This window comes from Phocoena sinus, chromosome 6, assembly GCF_008692025.1.
Source record: "Phocoena sinus isolate mPhoSin1 chromosome 6, mPhoSin1.pri, whole genome shotgun sequence".
NCBI lineage: Eukaryota > Metazoa > Chordata > Mammalia > Artiodactyla > Phocoenidae > Phocoena > Phocoena sinus.
Window position 1 is genome coordinate 62,189,827 of NC_045768.1, and position 13,430 is coordinate 62,203,256.

General features: G+C 38.6%; 1 long non-coding RNA gene across 1 annotated transcript in view; it reads right to left on the reverse strand.

The window, feature by feature from the left end:
- Positions 1–375: 375 nt before the first annotated feature.
- Positions 376–13,430, reverse strand: part of LOC116755751 — a 55,643-nt gene continuing 42,588 nt past the window's right edge. Inside the window, exons 4-5 of the long non-coding RNA XR_004350451.1 lie at positions 1,059–1,140; positions 376–504 (exon numbers count right to left, since the gene is read on the reverse strand). This is a non-coding gene — a long non-coding RNA (uncharacterized LOC116755751). The remainder of the gene's footprint in view (positions 505–1,058; positions 1,141–13,430) is intronic.

Genomic DNA, 13,430 nt, shown 5'->3' on the forward strand with positions numbered 1-13,430 from the left:
AAGAACTTGGCAAACCAGCTGAGCAGGATAGAAACAAGTCTGGAGGCAGACAAAGACAAAGGGACGAATGGCCGGAGTGGACCCCTCTCCCCAGAGCTCACTTGGTGAGTGCAATGGTGGCAGCAGTGACAGCAGCTACTTCTCTGGCAGAGGAAGTGAAAAGTGCCAGCACCTGCAAACGTTATAGCTGGAGGTACCCTGAGGTTTCTCTCAGGCACAATGCAGATTTCTGAGAAGGAAGGGGCCTCTGTGAGCCTCTGTGAAAGTGTTACCTGCTATCTGCTCAGGATTTCAGCAGGAGATACGGCAAGAGACCTCTGAGAGTCTTGCAAGCAATCAGAGACTCCCCTGACAGGTGTGTTGGGGACCCTCAAAGCCCCAGGTGCTAAGCCCACACGTCCCACAACTCTGCAATACCTTTCGTTTTTATATGTACTCTCCCAAGTGTAGTAGCAGGGACAGTCCGGGCCAGTGAGAAGTCAAAAACTTGGGCATCACCACCTTCTGGTAAATAAGAGGAAGTTTTGTCAGCATGTTAAAATGTTAAGGAAACGATTTTTGTAACTAAGAAAGGTGTCTGCTACTTTACACGTTACAGCAAAGGCACAGTTAGTTAGTTAATGATACACTATGAAAACTCATGGTACCACCAAAAGAAAATGACTATTCTCCAGCACCTGAACTCAAAGACCTCAACATAGCTGTTTTGAAGAAACTCAACAAGCTACAAGAAAACTCAAAAAACTCGAACATAATTAATGACTAGAAGGAATACTGACTAGAAGGAATACTGTACCACAGTAATTGAAATTATAAGAAAGAATGCATCGGTGCTAGAGGAGATCAGATGGAAGAAAGTGAAGTAGATGACAGGAATTTAGAAATGATTTAGACGGAAACGGAGTGAGAACTAAGATTTGAATAAAGTGAAGAAATGCTATGAGAGCTATTAGACTCAATTAGGAAAACCAAGATAATGACAATAATGGGTATACCAGAGGTAAAAAGAGAGAAGGGGGCAGAGGGTGTATTTAAAGAAATAATAGCTAAGTACTTACCAAAGAAGGAACTGGACATACTAAGGCATTCTATTGGCCTTGTGGATAAAAAAGACCTTCTTCAAGATACATCATAAGGAAACTGTAAAAAAAAATCAATGATAAAGAATTTAAAAAGTGGCCAAAGGGGAAAAAAGTAACTTACAAAATGATCCCCCATTTAGACTACCAGCAGATTTCTCAGCAACAGGCTAGGAGAGAGTGTAGTGACATATCCAAAATATCAAATTGCCAGCCAGGTATATACCCTTCCCTTATCTGGCAAAATTACCCTTCAGATGTGAAGGAGGAATAACGGCTTTCCCAGACAAACTGAGGGAGTTCACCACCACAAGACCTGCATTGAGAGAAATGCTGAAGGGAGTTCTTCAAACAGAAACGAAAAGGCACTAATTAGAGACACACACGAAATGAAAGAACATAAAACACTGAAAAGGGTAATAGACAGTCGGAATTAGAAAACCATGACCGTTTTACAACAGACAACAGTGGGTTAAATAATTATACCAAACAGGTTAAAGGACAAAAAGCATTAAAATACACTACTACAATATTACTGAATTCAATATTACTGAATTCATAACATAAAAGCCATAATTTGTGAAATCACATAGAGAAAAAGGGAGGAGTAAAAGAGTGGAACCTTTGCAGGCAAATGAAGATAAGATGCTATCAGCAGAATAAAGGACTGTTTTACCTCTGAGATGTGAGATGTTGTTTTATGTAAGCCTCCTGGTAACCACAAAGCGAAAATCTAGAGACCTAAGACAAATAGGGGTGACTGAGCAAGTCACCATGGAAGACCAAAAATTTACAAAGGTAGTTTGAAACAGAAGGATAAAGACACAAAATGAGAAGAAGGCAAAAGGTAAGGTGGCGGCAGTAGTAAGTCCTTACGCATCCATAATCAACCTTGATGTAAATGGATCAAACTCACCAATCAAAAGGCATAGAGTGCCTGAGTGGAGTGGATTTTCAAAAAAAAGTAAGATGCAACTATGTGCTGGATATAGGAGACCAATTTAAACGCTAAAGACACACAAAGGCCCAAAGAGAAGATGGTAATATTCCAAGCAAATGGAACCCAAAAGAAAGGGGGGCATAGTGATATCTATATCAAGCAAAATAGACTCCAAGCCGAAAATGGTACCAAGAGACAAAGGAGGTCATTCTATATATAATGAGGAAGGAGACAATACAGCACAAGATACAATAATTATAAATATATAAGCTCCCAACAGCCAAATACTAACAGGTCTGAAAGGGGGCATAAACAGTACAGTACTATCAGGGGACTCGAATACCCCACTGTCAGCAAGGAGAGATCACCAAGACAGAAAATCAAGAAAACATCTGAACCAAACCATAGTTTAGACGCGATGGGCTTCACACACACAACCTATAAAAACTGAATCAGGAAGACATAGAAAAAACCAGGACCAGCTGGCTTCACCGTCGAATTCTATGAAACATTTAAAGAAGACTTAACACCACCCATTCTGAAACTCATCCCAAAAATCCAAATTCATTCTCTAAGGCCAGTATTCCCCTAATCCCAAAGCCAGCTAAGGACATCACAACAAGGAAAACTAGAGACCGATATCCCTAGCAAACAGAGGTGTGAGAATTCCCAACAAATATTAGCAGACCAATTCATGAACACATTAAAAGGCTCATAAACGATGAAGAAGCGGGATTTATCCCTCAGATATAAGAATGGTTCAAAATACACAAGTAAATCACACCAGTACAATGAAAGATAATCACATGATCAATAACAGCAGAAAAACCATTTGACAAAATACAACATGCTTTCATTATAAAAACACTTGATAGACTAGGTATAAGAGGGAAAATCCCTCAACGTGATAAAGGCCATATATCAGAAAACCACAGCTAACATTATACTCAATGGAGAAAGAACCGAAAACATTTTCTCGAGATCAGGAACAAGACAAAGCTGTCTACTCCCACCACTCCAGTTCAATGTACTACTGGAAGTCCTAGCTGGAGCTAGAACAATTAGGCAAGACCAAGAAATAGAAGACATCCAATAGAAAAAGAAGTGAAAGTGTCACTGTTTGCAGATGACATGATTTTATATATAGAACCCCCAAAGATTCAACCAAAAGACTGTGGGAACTAAGCAGTGATTGTAGTAAAGTTGCAGGGTACAAAATGAACACACAGAAATCAGGTGCATTTCTATACACCGAAAACCCTTTTGAAAAACACTACCCTCTTCACAATAGCATGAAAAATATACCTAGATAGATATAAATTTATCCAAAAAGGTTAAAGACCTGTGCACTGAAAACTGGAAGACACTGATGAGAGAAACTGAAGAAGACACAAACAAATGGAAAGACATCCCGTCTTCATGGCTCAGAAGAATTAATATTGTGAAATTATCCATAATCTCTATACATCAATGTAAGCTCCATCAAAATACTGAAGGAATTCTTCAGAGAAATAGAAAAAACAATTCTAAAATTTCTATGCAACCACAAAAGACCTCAGATAGCCAAAGCGATCTGGAGAATAAAACCAAAGCTGGAGATATCACTTTAGTACGTACTAAAAACAGTATGGTAGTGGCACAGAAATAGTCACATAGACCAATGCAACAAAATAGAGTCCTCAGAGTCAACTAATTTTGACAAGGGAGTTAAGAACACCCACTGGGGAAAGAAGAATCTCTTTGACAAATGGTGCGGAAAAACTGGATAAGTACATGATGAACAATGAAATCTGATAACTGTCTCACACCACTTACGAAAACTAACTTGAAACGGATCCAAGACTTAAACGTAAGACCTGGTACTCTAAAACTCCTAGAACGGAATGTGTGGAAGAAGCTCTTTGACATTGTTTTTGGCAAAGATCTTCTGGATACGACTAAAAGCGCAAAAATCAGCAAAGGGGACTACGTCCCATTTAAAAGCTTCTGCAAAGCAAGAGAAAGAAACAATTACCAAAATAAAAATAAAATGGCAGTGTACCAAATGAGAGAAAAGCTTTGCAAACTATATATTGGATACTGGGGTTAATTTCTAAAATATATAAATAATAACTCATATACAGTTGAAACTTGAACTGTGCAGGTCAACTTACTCATGGATTTTTTTCAGTAGTAACTACTACAGTACTACACGATCCATGATTAGTTGAACCCATTAATGCATAGGAACTGTGGATATGGCGGACTCACATATATGGAGGGCCGACTCTAAGTTATACACAGACTTTCCACTATGCAGAGGGGCAGTGCCCTTATCCCCCACATTGTTGAAGGGTCAACTGTACTCAATAACAACGACCAAAATACAACCTGATTAAAAATGGGCAGAATAACTAAGTAAACACTTTCCCAAAGAGGATATCCAAATGGACAACAGGCACGTGAAAACGTGCGGAACATCACTGATCATCAGGGAGATGCGAATCCAACTTACAATGAGATATCACCTCACACCTGTTACAGTGGCTACCGTCAAGAAGAAGAGACACAACAGGTGCTGGAAAAAAATTGGTAAAAAGGGATCTTTTGTTCACTTTGGTGAGAATATACATTGATCCAACAACTATGGAAAACAATATAAAGTTTCCTCAAAAATTAAAAATAGATCTCCCATATGATACAGCAGTACCACTTCTGGGTATATGCAAAGGAAATGAAAACGGGATTTCCAAGAGATACATGCACTCTCATGTTTACTGCATCATTAGTCTCAACAGCCAAGATATGAAATCGACCTAAATGCCCACTGCCAGATAAAGGATGAAGAAGACCTTATGTGGCGTGTGTGGTGTGTGTGTGTGCATACCTGCCCTTTGCTACATTTTGGTCCATTTGGATGGGCCTTGAGCACATTATGCTAAGTGAGATACGTCCGAGAGAGAAAAGACAAGTACTGTAAGATATCAATAATATATGTAATCTAAAAAAGTCAAACCTGTAAAAGCAGAGTAAAATAGCGATTACTGCTGGGGATGGGTAAGACAGATGATGTTTCAGGGTACAAATTTGCCATGAGTAACAGCTACGCTGTAGAGATCTAATGCACAGTATAATAAACATAGACAACGATATCATACGTATTTATCAAACCTGCAAGAGACTCGAACTTAATTATCATGACTACTAAAAGAAGGATAATTATGTAACGTGATAAAGGTGCTAAATTGCCAAGAATGGCCATGATATCACATTATATAAATATATCAAATCAGTATATATTTTACACCTTAAATGTACACAACATTATGTGTCAAATATATTCAATAAAAATAATTATAGTTACAATTTGTTAACGGATATGCAGTATAAAAAGATGTAAATTGTGACATCAGAAACATAAAAGGGGGTGTTTAAAAGTCAAGTTTTGATTGCAACTGAACTTAAATTGTTATCAGGATAAAACAGACTGCTGTTAGAAAGCATTGTTTGTAAGGCTCATGGAAACCATAAAACAGACCCTACAGTAGTAGATTCATAAAAGAGAAACAGAAGGCAGTTGAAGCATACCACAACGGAAAATCACCAATCACGAAGAAACGCAGCAAGAAGCAGCAGCAAGGGATCTACCTATAGCCTGAAACAGTTAATAAGGTGACATTTGTAAGGGCTTACCTATCAATAATTATTCTAAATGTAAAGGGACTGAATTCTTCAATCAAAATACATGGAGTGGCTGGAGAGATTAAAAACAAAATAGGCCCTACTATAAGCTACCTAAAGAGACTCACTTCAGCTTTAAGGCTGACTCTTCTAGGCTCCAGGTGAAGAGATAACAAAGGTACTGCATGCAAGTGGAAACCAAGAGTAGGAATAGCTATACTTGGAAGAGACAAGATTGATTTTAAACCAAAAATGGTAACAAGAGACAAATAAGGTCATTGTATATGTAAAGGGGTCAATTCAACAAGAGAATATATCATAAATATATATGAACCCAACGCAACTAAACAGCTCTGAAGGGAGAAATAGACACCACCACCATAATAGTAGGGAACGTCAATCTACCTTTCAACGTAGATAGATCATTCAGATAGAAAATCAACAAGTAAATGGTGGACTTGAAATAGACTTTACCAAGTGGATCTAACAGACAAGAAAACGTTTCAACCAATAGCAGCAGAATACACTTTCCTCTCAAGTGCGCGTGGAGCATTCTCCATAATATGTCACCTGATAGGTCACAAAACAAGTCTTAGCAAACATAAGATTGAAATTACACCAAGTATCTTTTCCTACCACAATGGTATGAAATTACAAGTCAATAATGAGGAAAGCAGGAAAATTCACAAGTATGTGGAAATTAAACAATACAATCCTGAATAACCAATGAGTCAAATCAAAGGGGAAATCAAAAGTATCTTGACACCAACACAAATAAAAACACAACATATCAAAACATGGGATGCTGCAAAAGGAGTTCTAAGTGGGAAACGTAAAGCAATACTGAGAGAAAGGAAGGATGTCTACTAAACAACCTAACTTTATACCTCAAAGAACTAGAAAAACAAGAACAAACTAATCTAGACCGTGAAAGATCAGAGCAGAAAAAGAGACCAAAAACAAAACAAAAGCAAAGAAAAGATAAAACTTAAGACCAGTTTTTTGAAACAATAAATAGAATTAACTACCTTTAGCTAGACTAAGAAAAAACCCTCAAATTTATAGAAATGAGAACTGAAAGGGGGGGGACATTAAAACTGACTGTGTAGAAATACAAAGGTTACTAAGATACTATCATGAATACTTATACACCAACCATTCGATTACCCTAAAAGAAATGGATGAATTCCTATAGACGTACAACCTCACAAGGTTAAATCGTGAAGAAACAGAAAATATGAATAGACCTATAATGAGTATTCAAACACCTCCCAAGACAGAAAAGCCAAGGACCACATGGTTTCCCTGGTGAGTCTACCAAACATTTAAAGAAGAACTAATGCCAATTCTTCTTAAATAAACTCTTCCAAAAAACTTGAAGAAGTGGGAACACTCCTAAAATCCTTTCACTGGAACAGCATTGCCCTGATTCCATAGCCAAATAAGGACACTAGAAGAAAAGTATACTACAAACCAATATACCTGATTACTATATATGTAAAAATCCTCAATGAAATATTAGCAAACCAAATTCAATAGCATATTAAAAGACTCATACACTATGATCAAGTGGATTTATCCCTGGGATACAAGGTTGTTTCAACATATGCAAATCAATAAATGTGTTCATTAAGAGAAAAATAAAAATCGTATGATCATCTCAACAGATACAGAAAAAGCATCTGACAAATACATCTTTTATAAATAGATTTTAAAAAGGTATAGAATCAACATACCTGAGTACTATATGACAATCCCACAGCTAACATCATACTTCATCATACAATGAAAGATTAAAAGCTTTTCCTTTAAGATCAGTAATAAGACAAGTGTGCCACTCTTACCATACCTATTAAATAAATATAGTGCTAGAAGTCCAACCCAGAGCCATCAGGCAAGAAAAACATATGAGAAGGACAATGAAAACAGAAAGAAAGAAAGAAAGAAAGAAAGAAAGAAAGAAAATTCTATTTGTGTACGATATGATCTTATGTATGGAAAATTCTAAAGACTTCACCAAAAAACTGTAAGAACTAATCGACAAATTCAATAGTTACAGGATACAAAATCAGTATACAAAAACTAGTTGCATTTCTATATAACAACAAGGAACCATCAAGAAAGAAAGAAAGAAACTAGTCTCATTCAATTCAATGTTCATAGCATTAAAAACAATAAAAACCCTTAGGAATAAATTTAGACAAGGAGGTGAAAGGTCTGTACGCTGAAAACTACAAGCCTTTGATGAAAATCGTTGAAGACACAAGAGTGGAAAGATAGCCCATGTTCAGGAATCAGAAAAATTAATATTGTTTAAAAGTCCACACTACCCAAAGCCATCATAGGTTCAATGCAGTACCGTCAAAATTCCAATGGTATTTTTCCTTAAAAGAAAAAAAAAAAAATCCTAAAATTTGTTACGTAACCACGAAGACTTCTAATAGCCAAAGCAATGCTGAGAAAGAAAAAAAGCAAGAGGCATCACACTTCTTCATTTCAAACTATACTAAAAAGCTATAGTAATAAAAAAGTAAAATACTGGGATAAAGATAGACATAGACCAGTGGAACAGAATCAAGAGCCCCAAGATAAACCCACGCATATTCAATTGACTAACATTTCACAAAGGAGCCAAGAATACTAGATGTAGAAAGTATGGTCTTTTCAACAAATAGTTTTAGGAAAACTAGATAAACATATGCAGAAACGTAAAACTGGACCTCTATCTTACACCATTCGCAAAACCTTACTCTGAATGGATTAAAGACTCAAACATAAAACCTAAAATCATAAAACTCCTAGAAGAAAACTAGCAAAACTGATCTGAGATATCGCTCTTGGCAACGATTTTTGTATATGATAACAGAAGCACAAGCAACAAAAGCAAAAACTGATAAGTTTTGACTACATCAAACCAAAAAGCCTCTGCACAGCAAACGAAAGAATCAACAAAATGAAAAGTCAATTTATTGAATAGGTGGAAATATTTATAACTCATATATCTGATGAGTTTAATATTCAAAATATGTAAATAATTCATACAACTCAACAGCAGAAAAACAATACAATTTAAAAAGGGGACAAGGAAGTGAATATATATCTTTCCAAAGAAGATATGCAAAGAGCCAACAGGTACATGGAAATACGCTCAACATCTCTAATCAGAAGAGATAAGCAAATCGAAACCACAATAAGATATCATCTCACACCTGTTAGAATGGCTATCATCAAAAAGACAAGATATAAGTTGTTGGCAAGGATGTGAAGAAAAGAGGACCCTCATGCACTGTTGGTGGGAATGTATATTGGTACAGCCCCTATGGAAATAGTATGGAGATTCCTCAAAAAATTAAAAATAGGACTACCATATGATCTAGCAATCCCACTTCGGCATATGTATCCAAAGGAAATAAAAAGTTGATCTCGAAGAGTTATCTGAACTCCCATGATTATTGCAGTATTATTCACAATGGCCCAAGATACAGAAACAACCTAAGTATCCACCAGTGAAAAAATGGATCAAAAAGAATAGAATACTATTCAGCCATGAGAACAAATGAAATACTGCTCTTTGTAACATCAGAGCTGGACCTTGAAGGCATCATGATAAGTGAAATAAGTCTGACAGAGAAAGAAAAATGTACCAGCACTTATATATAGAATCTTAAAACAAAACAAAACAAAAACAGAGAACTCATAGAAACAGAGGTTAGAGTAGTTGTTGCCTGGGGATAATGGGAGAGACTGGTCAAGGGGTACAAACTTCTAGTTGTAAGACAAACACATTGTGGATGTCTAATATACTGCAGGTAATTTTAACTAATAAGTCTGTTATGTTTTTGCAAGTTGCAAAAAGGTAAATCTACGTGATCTTGCCACAAAAGAGAAATGTAATTATGTGAGGTGATGGAGGTGTTAACTAACCCTGTGTTAATTCTTTTCTAATACAGATGTATTACATTAATTCACAGTATATCTTAAACTTACAGAACATTGTATGTCAGTTATATCTCAATAAACCCAGGAAAATTTAAAGAGGAGTAAATCACAGATCGTTTGTTATCCCCATATGATATCTCATCGATTCTCTTCTAAAACTATTTGAGTACTCTTTTCTTTTACCCCATAGGTACCTCATACAAACCTTTATGATTTCACTTATGACATTAACTGAACCTAAAACCTCCTCCTCCATGCGTGAGTTTTCCTGTTTAAATTATTTTTCTATACTCAAATCTTAGCCCAATAACGGGCACATATTATATGTTCAATAAACAATATTGGTAATGAATGAGGGAGAGAGAAGAGTTCCGATGGACACGTGTAAATGTCAAAAGAAGGGAAGTGAATAGTGTCAAAATACATTGAGTAATGAATGAGGCTGGAAGGGAAAGGGAATTGAGATGTAGGTTGTGTACAAGTGCTGGAAACTTTCAGCTGCGTGATACTGTCAAAATGCTCATGTTGTTATTATCCAATTCCAAAAATCTATTGTAAAGATACTAATCAATATGTGGGAAATGTGGAAATGTGGGATATTAAAACGAACAGTGTAGAGATTTGCACTAGGTGATTTTCTCGTTGACTTACGAACATTATCAGCCAGTTTAGAACAAAAGAAACTAACATCTCTTTGTAAGTATTGATCAGTCTATAAAAAAACCTTCACAAGTAAGAGATATTTGCTTGGTTAAGGCATATTTCTTACTCTTCCGAGATCGTGTTGTATAGGATTCATACTTTTCCTATCCTCACTCTTACAAAATGGGTAATTGGCCACCTAAGTTGACTTACTCCTTGAGTTTAGCGTGCTCACAGGAGGTGTCTTTTGTTCAAACACTATTGAATCCAAAGATCAATCTTCAGAATGCATCTTTTCTGGGTTGGACTTGAGAGAAACCCTAAATGACACTAGCACCCAAGCAGCTGTTGTATGAAAAGCGATGAAATAGTAGTGTTAGAAGTGCAATTTTCAGTGTATAAGCGTAACTGGGTTTGCAGAAAAACTAATACAGCAGACAAATAGGTTTATGAAGGACCTGCAATAAGAGATCGAATAGCTATGACTGAAATGTGGCTATGATCTGATCACGATGGAAACTGAAAAACCCTGAAGAAATATATATTATTACTCTGTCTAAAGGTCAGGGAATGAAGTTCTCATGAGTACCATAGCAAGAGGGTCTGATGTCTTTTGTGTTAATAATGTGATTTTTAAAATTTTGTTTTGATCATGATAAGCCTACTTGAGCTAGCATAGTACATTAAGAAAAAGAACGCTTCAATACATACCCTAAGTTTTAGGTGGCACGTATATACAAAATATCCTTTAAGTAGAAACTCTCTGTATTCCAATATGGCTAAAGTCTGAAATAGTATTTTAGTACTGTAGGTCACTGGCTCTTCATCAAGATACATTACACTTTCTGTGACTTGGGGCGAGTAACTTTGGGCGAGTATCTCTGGGCAAGAAATTCTTTAAGCCTCTGCCCATTTGTGAAACCAGGTAAAACTTCTCACACTGAATGCCTTCCAGCAGATTAAATGGTGTCTATTACAAAGACTGACATATGAATGTTTGAATAATAGTTACAACAGATATTCTAATTTGACTGATCAGAAACCACGTCCCAACCAACTTTTCCCTTACTGGCTTTTAGAAGAGAGCCAGGAAATGTAAATGCTCGTATTTCCAGCATTATTACAGCTGTGAGCAGGCTTTTTGATACTGTTCTGGACAGTAATATATAGAAAAGTTTGGGGTGGGGGGCAAAAGCAAGGGGTTCTGGAAAATCTCCAATGAGAGGGATCAGAAAGGATTGATATCACTCCTACCCTGGCCCCCAACACATCTCCATTCTTAATTCCTATGTTGAATAATGGCTTCATTTTCACAGTCGTGTCAGCGTTCTGCTGATAAAAATAGAAAGACTAACGGGATCACAGAGATAATACAGAATCACACTCGATTCAGCCCCATCCGCTGGGTTCCAGGTTGCAGTGCTAAATCTTTATTGGAGGAGCTGCTGTTGCTGCCCTGGGCTTCACTCCTTGAGTCCCAAGTCATGCTTCACCTGCCATTATCAGGACTATGCTGCTGCCTCCTTACCACCCACCGACCACTTTCCAGGTTGCAGCTCTGAGTAGCCATTGCCAAGGCCGCTGCTACTGCCCTGAACACCACCCCTCATCCAAGATTAAGATGCTAAACTGTCATTGCTGAGAAGGGCTCTTGCTGCCCTAAGCCCCACCCTCTGGGGTTCCAGGTTACATCTGTGACCCATTCTTGCCAGGGGAGCTGCCACTACCCAGAGCCCTACCCCCATGGCAGGTTGAGGTGCTGACACATTCTTACTGAGAATGAGCTGCCACCGTTCTGGACCCTACCCCCAGGTCCTGAACTGTCACTATCAGAGCCATGCTGCCACTGCTCTATGCCCGGCACCCCAGATCCTGACATGTAGCTTTTTTCTTTTCTTTTTTTTTTTTTTTTTTGCGGTAGGCGGGCCTCTCACTGTTGTGGCCTCTCCCATCGCGGAGCACAGGCTCCGGACGCGCAGGCCCAGAGGCCATGGCTCAAGGGCCCAGCCACTCCGCGGCATGTGGGATCCTCCCGGACCGGGGCACGAACCCGTGGCCCCTGCATTGGCAGGCGGACTCTCAACCACTGCGCCACCAGGGAAGCCCCTGATATGTAGCTTTAACAGACTACCATGTGAATTGTGTTGCTGCTATCCTGTGACTGACCCCTGGGACCAGAGTTGTGACTTTGACATACTACTGTCCCCCAGCTGTCCCTACTACTGCACCCTGCCTTCTGGGTCCAAGTCACCACTGCAACTTCTCATCCCAGGGCATGTGACACTGCTGCAATCCCCCCACTCTCACCAGCTGGATTCGCAGTGGTAATCCCCTGAAACCCAGGTATTGGTTCTACAGGACATCTGCACACACCCCACTCTCACCAGCTGGATTCGCAGTGGTAATCTCCTGAAACCCAGGTATTGGTTCTACAGGACCTCTGCACACACCCCACTCTCACCAGCTGGATTCGCAGTGGTAATCCCCTGAAACCCAGGTATTGGTTCTACAGGACATCTGCACACACCCTTATCCTAGACACGAGTGCCACCGTCATAGCGAATGCACCTGTGCATCAGGACCCAGGCACTGCAGTAGTCCCACATACGCCTGATGCTAGGATCCTGGCTCCAATACTGCTTTGTGGATTCTGAGCTTCAGCATGCCAACCCATTCTCCAAGAAGGATCGCCTTGGATATAACCTCCTCCCATGGGCGAACATAAAAAAATAAAATTTAATTTAAAAAGGAGCGAAGAGGAAGACCTCAGCATCTAAAGATCTGAATAGCCCTACCTGCCATTCCGACCTGCACGTCCTCTGCAGCCTTGGCCAAGAAGACCAACATCAATCTCAACCAGCAGAGTGGCATGGGGACTGTGCCACTGTGACTTCCCAGGAACAAAAGATGCTGCATCCCACCCAGCTAGCACCCTTACAGCCACCTCCAGGTGAATGTCTTTCCTTACTAAAGTCAGTCCAGAAAGACTGAAAGAGATGAATGTGCCCTCAAATGCAGAGATACCAGTAATACTCCAACAACTGACCCAAGGATACACTCTGCACATTATGTGAGAAAGAATTGAAAACAATTTTAAGGAAGCTCAGCAAGATTCAGGACAACACAGACAAATCAATGAACGCAGGAAATAATACATGACTGAAATAAGA